Genomic DNA, 14,180 nt, shown 5'->3' on the forward strand with positions numbered 1-14,180 from the left:
ACTGAGCTGTATTTGTTTTTCTGTTACATGATGTGGAGATACAGAAATTATTTTATTGCTGCCATATAACCTGCATCATTATAACTGCATTAATAACATTCTTTACAGCATTATTCCATCTAATAATATTTCTCACAGTATTGATGTTGCATTAAAGTTGTTTATTGAAGATGTTCATTTGAGGATCCATTATGTTAACTTTTATTACAGGTACGGTCAGAAGTATTTCATACACGTTGCATATTTGTGCTTATTTTGAGTTGATGTTCGGTTCATTAAGGGTCTTAAGCTTCACTGGCGTGACTGTCCAGGTGATCCATGCTGAGGGAAACTGGAACATAGAAGGATGATTGCAATGCATGCTTACAATACGGCTGTATCCAATTCAGGGTCTGCAGCCTTAAAGGCATTTTAAGGCCGATTACGTCACAGCGACGAAGGCTGTCCCAATTCAAAGGCTGCTCGAAATGCGGCCCTCAAATGCGTCCTTCATTTCCCTGAATTTTAAGGACGTGGCGGTGTAGACTTTGTGGCCCAACATATCCCAGAATGCATAGCGCGGCGGTGGGTGTGGATAATTTTGCCGAAAAAAAACGGCGGATGAGGGGCGCCGAAGAGTAAACTTTAAGTAAGTACTGAATATTATGTCACTTATTTATGTGCAAATGTTTAATAACGAAGAACATAAAACATTCCTGTTGGCCACATGTCAGCAGAGTCATGTGACATTAGTGACGTTTGTACTAACTTGGTTTTAAAGCCTTTACTTTAAAATATACGCCGTTCAATAGCTGAGCTTAATCAGAGAATGATCAAAGCTCATGTAGAAACAAACAAATGAACAAAAGATGTTCTCCTTCATTTCTGTCAAACAAAGCTGTATGAAACGTTTCCAGCTGTTAGTATCATGGTTGCTAGGCAACCTGGGCAGCGCAACGGAGGCTAGACCGTCCCATTTCACAAGCCTCGCACTTCCGGCCTTAGCGGTCTTTAAGTACGCGGCCCTTGTGGACCTTTAAGGCTGCAGACCCTGAATTGGGATACAGCCTATATATAACACATATCATCTAGGAATGTGTCAGGCCTGAGGCCTTAACTCATTTGGTGTCTCACTATATTTTACTCTACCTGGCAACAGATGACCAGAGTCAATAATTAGCCCCAGAGGCCCTGAGGGCTTGAAGTTTATTACCTTGTATGGAAGATGTTATAGAAAAGAGAAGTTCTATGTCTGCTTATAGCTATTAAAGATGTAGAAGATGTACCATTCACTGTGACTAATGTCTGGACCCTATTTTAATCTGTTACCCACTACCCCATTTTTGTCAGAAGACATATGCTGATGTTTTCTCCTGTGTGTTAATAAGCTCATCGTTTGATTGCACTTCTCTGGGGCCTCCGTGGTTTGTCTCACTGCTCTACATTGATCGATTTCGCGACAATGACTAAATGCAAAACATCAATATTTTGATATTAAAGCTGTCGTTTGGATTTTGACCCATCGTGGTCGAACCTGCAGGTGAACTTTGACGTTAGCTGATTTAACAATGATGATGAGATCAGCTAAACTCTATTCTTCTTCTCAGCTTCTCAGCTGAGAGGTAAACGTCTTCAAGAAACCTAAAGAAGTCCAGACGCTTTTCTTTCCAAGCTCCTTAGACTACCATGACCTGGATGACTGAGAACCTTCACAGACATTTCCCTCTCACAGAAAACGATGCTTTTGTTTGATCAGTCAGTCTTATAGCTGCACATTTTCTTTACTACACCAACAGTTTGTTTGTTTTTTCATGCTGGGGCCGACCCAGGCTCCTAAGCATTCACAGTCAGCTCAGTATCTGACTCGATCTACGTATTTTTGCACATTGTATGAACAAGGAGGAGGACTGGAGCTTTGACAAACATGAGCGTGAGAATCGTACCAGTGAAGTTGGTCTTTATTAGACAGTTGTTGATCTGCTGGACTGAGATGGTTTGGAGCTCTTCCCCCCAGACTAAGGTTTGTATTCATGAGCAGTGATGCATCACTTGTCCTGCAGGGGCTGTGGTCACGTGGCTGAATACAACTGAACCAATAATCACGACATAAACTTTAATGAGGTCATCCAGGACTGACAGCGCTGTGTTTCTCTGAGGTTTCAGCCTCGTTAATGATGCTTAATTATTTTTCCTATTGGTCACAAGAAAGCATGAGTCCATAGCAATATTAGATGATGCTCACGCCTGAAACCTGCAGATACACTGCATGCTTATATGTTTGTGTGTTTGTGAGTAATGTTTCTCTCGTCAGTCAGAAACCGTTTTCATTAGGTTTAAATATGTTGTTATCATCATAAAGTGTAATTCATTTAGCTTTAATCCCTGTTGGCACAGAATATGATGATCCAGGCTGACAGAAAAGACCAGCAGCACTGGTGCAGATGAGACAGTGTGAGGGGATCCTCGTACCTGCAGCTCGATGAGTCTTGGACCTCGTAAATAAATACTGCATGTATCGGCCCTTCTCTCATCAGCTTTGAACATGTGGTAGACTGAAAGGGCAAATTTGAAAATTATGAAATTAACTCAATGCATCTGGCAGCTGTTCAAAAGAGCCTGAATGCTGCTTCAGTTCGGCTGCTGTTATTGAACAGTTTGTTCCAGATACAGTAACGAGAAGTTTAGCTCTAAGAAAGCAGGTTTGGTTTGAAGCAACGCTGAGAGCAAAGATTACAAATGAAGATTAGAGACAACTGGCACAGATTTATTTATAATAGATCACTTCCTATGAACAAAAACAACCTTTTGGGATTTACTTATCTGGATGGTTGAGCACGCATCAAGACACTTTTTGCAATATAATGCTTTAAAAAAGCAGCCAGGAGAGGCTAATCGTGATAATAGATGGAAAAACTGCATGACTAAGAGTTCAGAATTGCTGTAATAATGCTTCTCGTGTGGGGGTTTCATCATGTACCCATCATGTATAATGAACATTTAGACTTCCCACATTCACACCCATTCCTAACCCTAACCCCACACTGCAGCAAAACTTGAGACTCTGAAGACCGGGTGTATTTCAACTCTTCTATTGTCCAGTTTTAGTTTGCCAGTATGAATTATAGCCTCATTTCCTGTTCTCAGGTGGTCTCAGGTAATCTTCAGGTGTAGTCTTCTGCTAGCTCATCAGTAAAAAGGAAGGATGTGGCGTACATTTATGCTCTTCTGCATGCTGTGGGGTGGCTACATCTCCGGTGGTTGAGTCACCTACTAATGGGAAGGCTGGTGGTTGTCTGTTTCAGTCTGCAGGGCGCAGACGAGATGCTGACCCCAAGCTGCTTTCTGATGCGTACACGTCGTTGTAGCGCTTTGAGAGCTAAGAGTAGAAAAGTGCTTTATAAGAACCAGTCCATTTACTTGATTATAATTCTCATCTGGCCCGTGGCATCAACAAGGCACGAACAAACATGCCATGTTCGAAGTCACTTAAAGCACATCTGCTTCTCTGTGGTCTGCCCTGTTTTCACCAGAAGCACATCTAGTGCGTCCGCTATTGCAGTTGTTACCAGCTCATAGCAGGTCGTGGTCTTTCATAACACAACATTTTGTCACGTCTTTCCTCCTGTAATGGTGAATTGACATTCACCATCACTGACGAGTTTTCAAGAGCAGCTCATTTCATGGCTCTCCTCAAACTTCCATCAGTTCTAAAAACTGTTAACCTTCCTTTTAATCACATTTCCATATCCTCGGGATCCTTCTGACCTCATCTCTGATCATAATCCTTCATTTGTTTAAGTTTTAGGAGCTAGGAGCTAGTGTTAGCTAGCTCCTAGCTAGCTAACACTAGCTCCTAGCTAGCTAGTGTTAGCTAGTGTTAGCTAGCTAGCTCCTAGCTAGCTAACACTAGCTAGCTAGGAGCTAGCTAGTGTTAGGTAATCTTCCCTCCCACCCAGAGTCTGTCTCGTCTAATCTCTGAACTCTTTGCAGCATCATTGGCCTGTGCCCTCACTTGCTTTGCATTTCCAAACTCGTGCTACAGATTACCATCCAATGCTTCCTAGCTGCACTTTTGCTGCATCTCTTTCACGTTCCACTTTCTGTATAGGATATTTTAAGAAGAGGGAGTGTTCCTCGTCTTCTTCAAATATGTATTCACCACTGTCATTTCCATCCTTTTCACATCTGTCCTTTTGCATCCATCCAACACCGTCCCCACCCTACACCTCCTTATTGTCTCTATTCCCTTATGTCCACTGACGTCTGCACCAATCTCTGCTGCGTCCTCTCTGGAGACTCTCTCTACAACTTCATCCGACTTACTCTAGAATTCCTCGTTCCCTTCTAATAGACAGTGACAACAATCAACATGATCCTTTCAGTTTCCACCTTCACACTTATCCCCTCAAACACTATTAACACCTTCTTTTGTCAAGATTACCTCTATTACCTCTTTATTACTACACCATGATAGAACAGCTTGACTCCACCTCACGTGATCTTGGCCTTTTTACCTTCCTCCTGGTCTCCTGCTGACAAAATATATCTGCCTTCATTCTCTCCTCCATATCAGCTGGCTCCCTCCCTTTATCCCTAACTTACACCTTCAAACATAATTGTATTATTACTTGGAAAAGCAGCGAGTCCGGCCAAGCCTGACATTGACCCAGATGGGAAACTTTTCAGGAGGTGAATTTAATTCATTGAGAAGGCTCACCGATCACAGCGTAAGCAGTCAAAGGAAACAAAGGAAATGTCATTTACATGCTGAACCTTAGAAAAACCAACATGTTATGGCAACACATTCTCACTCCCAAAGCGTAACATTTTACGCTAGGTGACAAATCGTCAACATATTACGTTTTCGGCTACCCACCACGTTCCTAAATGACGACCTCGGAAAAATGAGGAAATATGAGAACCGTATGGACTCAATCTACACATGTTCGCTCTTTTTCTTCAAATCGCTTAGAAACACGCTATTTAACATCATTAAAGTCCTGGTTAACCTCAGGAAAAAGGTTATGGTTAGGGTTAGGGATAAGGTTAGGTTTAGGGCTGGAATACAGGGCTGGAACGTCTATTACTGCGGGAGCGTCATTGCACTGGATTCCGCCCAGAACCCGCCGCGTACCATAAGAACGCCGAAGGTCTCCTTTCGCGTTCCTTAGGAACGCCGCGGGACGTGACAAAACGTTGGCATGTTACGGGAGTGGGAACGGGCTGGTTATGGACAGTGACGTCAACAGCTGGCAGAGAGACAGACGCCTAACTCTACCAACCCGTCTACAGAGATAAACATAACTTGATATCAGATGGTGTGTACTGGTTTCCACTAATACTGGGAAGCATCTATGATTCAACATCCAAGCACAGATTCACAGAGTCCCGTGGATGATTTAATCTCCTGTATAAGCCAAATGCTGAGGGAGGCAATCTGTTTGTTTATGTGGGAGTGGTGATGAAGTGCAGGGTGCAGGTTACTCCTCCTCAGCTTCCTAAAGCAGTGACCTGCATGTTTTAAACAGCAGTAAACCAAAGCGTCTGAGTGTGTAAAGCCCTGTCATCTTTTCGCAGGGCTTCCACACCATAATTACCAACTGCAGCTGTGATATCAGTGCAAAAAGGCTGAGTGGGAGCGGCTGCCGGGTGAACAATTAGCTTCAGCCACAACCTTTAGCCGCTGCCTCGGCTGATACGCCGTCACTCACTGGCAGCTTTCTGCAGCTTGTTATTCTTCTTGAAGAAACCAAATCCCTGAGCTCCAGTATGAAAACACGTCCCAGCGTTGACGGCTGGAAGTGGATATTCTGTCCTCTCTGCTGCTGCTTTGATGCTCAGCAGCAACAGAAAAGCCTTTTTGGTTCTCAGCTGCACGAGTCGCTGCAGCTTTGTTTGACTGACAGAAACAAATGAGTAACATGTTCATCCTCGAGTCTTTGAAGCGCTGTCAGTGTCGCCACACTGTTTCCTTAAATCTGTGTAATAGGAGGGAGAGAAATTGTCAGCCCAGCCTGAGCTCAATTTCACACACTTGATGAAAGTCAAGACTTCGTTGTCATTCTTACTTAATCCATACAAGGCCTGAGGCAGTGTGGGTGGATGTGGTTGTTGACATCTGTGAAGATGAACAGCAAACTATTAAACTTTGCCTGCTGACCAAACAGCCGAGAAAGTCTGAGATGAAGTGGGGTTACTCAGCTGGTGGTTCGCTTCCAGAGACAGGCTGCACATCGATGTGTAAGCTTGGGCCAATCTTTGTTTTCATTATACAAAACAAAGATTGGCCCATCAACAAATAGAATTTGTTTAACTTCAAGCTGTTTATTGTTCATGACGATGTTAGAAAGGTGCAAACACGCCCATCTGTCTAATTCACACACATACTTTACTCCTACCAAGTGTAGCCAGTATTAACCTCTTAAGCCCCAACGCCCCCTGATACGGGGGCAAAAAGCACGAGATCAGGTAGGCTTGGGGCTTAAGAGGTTAATAATCTCATGGTGAAAGCAAAGCTGCTGCAAATACTCATCAGAGAACTCGGCTGCTGGACAGCAGGTAACGCCTGTCACAGCTCCCCAAGACTTCTGACCTGAGGCCGTCTGTCCCAGTGAAAAAGGAAAAGGGAGGAGCCACACGGAGCCCCGATGGCCAATGGCAAGAGCTGCAGAGGACTAAAGGCAACGGGCAGCCAAGACCAGCACTCCCACCACAAGCCAAGGACCCCAGTTACTAAGAATCACCCAGCAACGAAGCTGCAGTAGTTTTGCACATAGAGCTAAAGAAAAAAGAGAAAAGCTACAAGAAAGGTCTGTAAACATGGATTACTATGTGCCTGACAGCCAGTGTTGGGAAGGTTACTTTTAAAATGTATTCCATTACAGATTACAGATTACATGCCCCAAAATGTATTCTGTAACGTATTCAGTTACGTTACTCAATGAGAGTAACGTATTCTGAATACTTTGGATTACTTAATATATTATAATGCTGTTTACAACTACATGAATGTACTATTGCTGTGATTTATTACTGTTACTGAAGGTCCGCGGCTCCGAACCGTAGTAAAGGGACCTCTGGCTAATACGGTGGGTTCTGTGTCGGCTCGTAGCTGAAAACTAGCTTTACTTTGTTGTCTGGGTCAACTTTGGTAGCAGAGACAGAGAGAGGCGTTGAAAGGCTGCTCCAACAGAACTTATTGTTTCAGAGGAAAACACGAACACGGTGTACAGTTGAGTCTTAATAGCTTACTTACAGCTGGGCTCGTCAGGCTCTCTTCTTGGCTGCAGTGGTTATTATTATATTTACATGCTTCCAGCTCCCGTTTCTGCTCGATGACAGCTCGTACTTTTCCTTTTTCTCCCTCCCTCGCTCACAGACACATAACGGGTATGGCAGTCCATTCTCCCTGCAGCACGGACTACACTGCCCATGATGCTACATTCTTTAGAGCTATACCTGTAGCATTCTGCCTGTTAGCTTAGCACAACAACAACAACAGGCGCTCTCTCACCCAGGAAACACAGAGAGAGAGAGCGTCACCCTGTAACCATGGCAACCGTAACGCTGCCTGGAACAACAGAACGTAGCTGTCAAACAAAACCCAAACAGTCCTGACCCGCCACAATATGAAACAGGGAAGTACCGCCGTGTAATCCATTTATTTCAACAAAGTAACTGTATTCTAAATACCACCTTTTTAAACGGTAACTGTAACGGAATACAGTTACTCATATTTTGTATTTTAAATACGTAACGGCGGTACATGTATTCCGTTACTCCCCAACACTGATGACAGTGCTGACAAAACTGGGCATGTCTGAGTTGAAGATGTGGAGAACAGCAGCTGCACGAGAGGCAGTGCTGCTTTCATTCTTCTTCACTTTGTACACCTCAAACTTTCATGGCTCATGCAACATGAAGAACTGCTCTATTAATTCTGCAGTGGTGAAAGTATTAGTGGGGAGCAGGAGGAGGAGCTAGTGGATGGTTTTAGGGAGTCGTCTGCGAGAAATCGTCTGCTTCTGAAAGTATATAAGAGCAGAGAGATGAAGATCAATTTCAGAAGGAAGACAACAATTACACTGTCTGTATCCTGGGACCGGATGCTGATGTGATGGAGGAGTACAGGTACCAGGGTGAACCACCAAATCCCAGCAACAGTTACCTCAACGTGCTTCTACATCTACATCGATTGCACTGCGAGACCCAGGCTGCATAAGGGACGAGCGGCTCCTCCTCGGTAACCTCAGATCCTTCAACATGTGAAGCAAAGTGTTGAAGATTAGCTGTGGCACGTGGAGTGTGCTGAAGTCTGCTGGGGAGGCAGAATCAAAGCTGGTGACATCACTGAATAAACAGATCAGAGAAGCTGGTCTCTGATTGGCTGGGACACCTTTGAAGCTGTGGTGAAGAAGAAGTCCTTAAACAAACTCCATCATGGACTATCCTCACCAACATCAGCACCACTCGCTGGCAGTGCTGGGCTTCTGTAATCACACTACATTTTTCAGTAATGCAGTAAAGTATTGCTGTACTAAAATTACATTACAGTTACAATTATGTGATTACTTGAGTTACAAAAGTTCTTCAGTTCTCTGCGTGTCAGATAGAGAGAAAGAAATAAAAAGTTTTTTCCTTCTGTGCAGGTTTCAGTTTGTGTGCCGTCGTGTTAAAGACATTTCAGTAGCAGACATATGGAGATGATGTTATTGCACAAAAGGACACGAGCATGTTAGTAAAGTGGATACTGCAAATACAACGTTGGATCTGTACAGGCGTCTGCAGAGACGGCACGTTATGATTGTCGACACACAAAACGAACGAAAACGGATAAAACTTCAAGCACCTGCACGCAGTAGCAACAAGAAATATGGCGGGTGGGAGGAGGAATAGCCAGTTAGCAAACTTCTCAACGCTATCGAGGAAACTAAAGAAGACCTCACGAACCACACTGACCAAAAACGGCCGACATACAAACAACGCTGACGAAAATTGAATCCTCTCTCGATGCGCTTTCAGAGCAGGTTGAGGAGATGGAAGCGCGAATGAGCGCAAACGAAGACGACATTAAAGATGCACGCAACAAAATGGAGAAATTGACAACGCAACGCAGAGATAAAATTGACGACTTGGAGAACCACAGCAGGAGGTCCAACCTTAGTATACTGAACATCTCTGAGCAAGCAGAAGGAGAAATTTATACCACAAATCATGGGGAATGATAGCTTCACCTCACACATCACCCTTGAACGAGCGCACTGCGTCGGGAAGAAGTCGGACAGACCGCGGCCCCCCATCGCTAAGTTCCTGAACTTCAGAGACAAAGAGAAAGTCCTCCGACTGGCCAGAAGTAGGGGAGAGATGACATACGAGAATAAGAAGATATTTTTCTTTCCGGATTACAGCGCAGACCTGCAACGCAGACCTGCAACGCAGACCTGCAGACCTGCAGACCTGCAGACCTGCAGACCTGCAACGCAGACGAGACGAGTTCCATGAAACAGAGGCTGAGAGAGGAGATTGAATATGCTCTGATGTACCCAGCTCAGCTTCACATCAGGCACCAGGGATCCATCAAAGTTTTCTCCACTCCTGCTGAAGCCCAACGTTCTCTGAAAGATCTGCCGAGTGGGCAGACTAAAGTGATCTAATGTGATTTCAACAAACAAGCAATTGGCCCCTATACTCTCAGATGAATTCATTTACTTACTTCAATGTCTCCCTACAAATGTTCCCAAAAGTTTCTTCAAAGAGCTTCATAAACTTGTAACTTCTTTCATGTGGCAAAAGAAAAATCCAAGAGTCAAACTCACCTCTCTGCAGGCCCCGTATTTAAGGGAAACTTTAGGAACTATTATCTTGCCTCCCAGTACCGATCAATTTGGATCTGTCTGCATGCAGAGAGCAGTGATGGTTCGATGGGTCCCAATAGAACAACATGAGGTGAACCCCCATTAAAAGATGATCTATTTTTAGGTACAAAAACACGTCTATCCAAGCTCACAAACAATTTGATAACATTAAACACCTTCTGCGTCTGGCAGGAATCCCACTCACTGAAAATAAATATCTCCTTTCTTAGAAGGACACCCCTATGGGGCAACCCTGACCTCTCTCATCACATTGCTGACTCAACACTGCAGGGATGGAAGGACAGAAATATTGGAACTGTTGCTGACTTATACAATAATGACACATTTATTGACTTTCAACAACTAAAGGAAAAATTCAAACTCCCAGGACAAAGTTTCTTCAAATTCCTACAAATAAGAGAGCAAGAAATAAGATAAGGGTCAAAGAGAAATCCAAAGGGTTGTTCCCCGAGATACCAAAAGAAACTCCTCTTGAAACCCATCGTTGCACCAAACCATGGAGGCTATTATCAATGAAAGTTACCTGATCACAACAAAGCGTCCATAAAAAGAAAACGGGACCTGGGCCATGTCTATGAAGAGGTAGAATGACAGGCACAGACTGTTAATTTCTACAAAACAGGCAAATGCAATTTAACATACTTCATAGGATATATTACCCCCCTTACAGGCTACATAGTAATTCCCCCCCAGATGCTTGAGATGTAAGGTGACAGATGGTGATCTCCTGCACATGCTGCCCAGTGATAGAAGAGTTCTGGAGACCATTGAAACAATCTCAATGGGGATCCGAATCAACTGGACCCAAAACTATGGATTCTTGGTGACACAGGCACTATCAACGTGAATTATCATAAGAAATATTTTATTTTACTTGCAGGTACAGCAGTGAAAATACGTATTCTGCTACATTGGGAAGCTGAAAATTCCCCAACACTGAGACACTGGATTGATGAGCTACTGCACTCCTGAGAAGACATCGTCGTAAAGGGAAACATGGAGCCTTTGAAAACATCTGGGGCTCCTTCCTGGCAGTACTACCGTCTCTGGACCTAACAGATCATAGAGGAGACACGAGCCCCCCCCGGGTCTGCTTTGAGTTGACCCCCGGTTGGACTTTCCTGACTCGACTTCCTGAATGCTGCGGTTTTATCGTGGGGGGTGTTGATTCCTGTGCATGGGGGCTTCTATAGACAGGTGTAAATATGGGCTGTCTGCATACACGAATGTGATGAGGCCATACAGGGGTAGAGGGGGGGTGGGGGGGGGGTTCGTATGACGTGTTCTGTGCTTTTTGTTTTGACGACTTTGAGTTCTTGTTTTGTTTTTTGTTCTAATTCTTTCTGTAATTAATAATAATGTAATAGTTATTATGTTATTATTATTGTTTTCATTATGTTATTAGTTTTTGTGTTTGGTTTTCGGGTGTCTGATGTTTCCATGGATACAAGTGTGTGCACCTAGGAGTGCTCCTGTGGTCACAATGGCCTGCCATGTTGTAGTTAGTTGTTTGTTTGCTGTGTGCCATAGTTGTGAGATTTTTGTTTGTTTGTTTTTCAATTTAAAATGAAAATAAATCTAATGAAAACAAAAGTTGAGCCACTGTCTGTCCGTCTGTTGAATCGGACGACACCGACTCACTAACCTGTCACTGAAGTGAAGATATTAAACATCTCAGACTGGAGAGTTTTGACCTTCCTGTCATAACTATGAGCTGCGTGTTTCTTTGACTTTGCCACGATGATGGAGATGAGATGCATCCATCCCTTTTCTTTCTTTAGTCAAACCTACAGTGCATTTTATAGATGTTGGATACATCCACTATTTCCCTTATTGAGACCAATGTCAGGCTAAAACGTCTGATATGATTTGGGGTCAATAATGTCTTAACACTTGATAGAGTTGAGTCTGCAGAATGTAAAACTACGAACTGCCAAAGACGTGAAAACAAACAGAGGATTTGCTGCTGACTGCAGGAAATATGCTGTAATTCTGAACTATAATGTAAATGAATATTTGTTACATTTTAGCTAAATGTGTTCACACAGAGCTGATTAATTGCAACATAAGCCTCTCTTGTTGTAAAGCTAATGTCTGTGGTAACACTGACATTAGCTTTAGTGCATCAACCAGCAATGACTGGAAAAGCTAAACATGAAAACGACCACAGAGGAAGACACACGGGGCCACAGCAACCAGGATTATTATCATTGCAGGGAAAATAAAACATACACTGCAAAGTAACAGAGAATATACTAAACATAACTAATTAAATATCACAGAAAAACATTTAAAATAAGAACAGTTTGATGTTTTCTGTGAGTGGTGTCCCATGTGTCCTGGTGTTCACAGCTGTGTTGGTGGCACGAGACACCTTTACATAATATAACCGAAGAGCTTTTAATGCTGTCAGTGTTTGTGTCTTCAAAAGGCCTGATCCTGAACCTGGGAACACGTAATCCCTTCCCCTGACACCGCTGTGTTATGACTGTAAAACTGTGTCAACATATTTAGAGAAGATTAAGCATCAAACTAGAACTTTCCTGTCAACAATCCTTCTGCAGCGTTGGCCAGAAACACTCTGAAGTCTCAGTGTGACGTCTAAGCATCAGCTTTAGAAAGAGCAGCTTTTGTTACTAATATTTGTTTGATTTATCTTTCTGTGTGATGTCGTCATTCATACAAATATTATGCTAAAGCATAATTTAGCTGTTTATCTTTAATGTGTCCAGTGTTTTTAGCTGCCTGGCCGTCTCAGGCTGTTTCTTCTTCTTTCTTTCACATTCACACTGAATCAGTGGGTGAAGTTCAGTTTCTACATTTATTCATTTATGGTGCAAGTCTAAGAACCTGGTGCACACTAAATATTTATTCAGAGAACATAAACAGAAAATTGCAAATTTCAAGTTTTAAGTTTCATTGTCGTGTACAGATCAACATTTATCCATAATGAAACTCTTTGGCTCGAGCTCCTCAGCTTTACAGGAGCACATAGAGAGAGTGCAGTTATACTGAGAAGAAAATAACAGGAAATGGCAGTGGTAGTAATAAAATAATAATAATAATAATAACAACAATAAAAAGGAGAGGAACAAGTATTAAATATTAGAGAATTTAGTTGCTATTTACAAATACATCCATGGCTTCAACCTTCAATATATTGTAGAGAGATGTGAAGATGACTCGTGTGGTTTTAGAGCTTTTCTGTCAGCTGACCGTTAAAGACTATTCACACTGATAGTTTGAGTTTTTCCATTTAACTCAGTGACTCAGTGACCGACTCTACAAGTCACCACGCTGCTGTCAGAGACACTGAAGATGGTTTCTAGTATTTCAGTTAATTTTAACTTTATTTATATAGTTCCTCAGCATGTTTTATATTTTAACCCTTTAAGACCGACCATAGAACCAAGTCCGCCAGAGCTTATATTATATGTTTACATGCTGTGGAGCCATTTTTGGGAGCATTTCAAGTTGCTATACATCAATACAACCATTATAGCCCAGATTTTAATAATATGTCTGCATTAAGTGCATAGTAATTACATAAATTGCAAAAAAGTGCAATAAACTACCAAAAAATTGAAAATCGTTTTTGTTTTTTTAACATATATTTCTAGTTAGAGAAATTTAAGAGGCTTATCCCTCAAAACTGTAAATACAAAAAAGTTGCACAAAATAGTTTCCCACCACAGGAAATTTATTTTAAGTGTCTTCATAGTTTTATTTTTGAAATACACCAATTTTTATACACTGCAGGAAAAACGAAAATAAATATTATAATGCAAATTTGCAAAAAAGCAGCATATGCATCAAAATAAACTATTTCCAGCAGTGCAATATGAGTCCTAAGCATCCCAGAAACCACACAGAAAGTCATAAAGTCAAACATAACTTTTAAAAACACCAGTATAGGCTCATGAGGCCCTGATGGTAAAAAAAAAAAAGACATTTCCACAAAATGATGTCACTTCCGGTTTCGGGCAGGTCATGGCGGACATGCGATAGTTCGCACTGATGGACGTAGGAAGTGTTATGAACAGCTGATCGGATCGCCAAAGCGCGTTTCTGGAATATTATGTTTTTGTTGCTGCAAGCGCTTTTTATGCAGTTTTTGCAAAGCTATATGTGGAAGGAAACTGTGACCGAGGACAAGCTGATGGCATAAGATGTAAGTACAACTCCTCCGGTTTCATATGCAAAAAAAATTATTGCGCTAGCTCACGTGGTTGCAGAGCTACCGGGATTTAAAAATAGTTACGCAAAACGGAGCGTGCCGCTCTGACCGGCTTTAAAGGGTTAAAGAAAAGACCCTACAATAACAGA

At 42.5% G+C, this 14,180-nt stretch overlaps 1 protein-coding gene across 1 annotated transcript in view; it reads right to left on the bottom strand.

Annotated features, from left to right (window-relative positions):
- Window positions 1-14,180, bottom strand: part of tmem178bb (transmembrane protein 178Bb) — a 63,037-nt gene that overhangs the window by 17,103 nt on the left and 31,754 nt on the right. The gene's annotated exons all lie outside the window — the stretch shown is intronic.

This window comes from Neolamprologus brichardi, chromosome 17, assembly GCF_056152115.1.
Source record: "Neolamprologus brichardi isolate AB-2024 chromosome 17, ASM5615211v1, whole genome shotgun sequence".
Taxonomy (NCBI): domain Eukaryota; kingdom Metazoa; phylum Chordata; class Actinopteri; order Cichliformes; family Cichlidae; genus Neolamprologus; species Neolamprologus brichardi.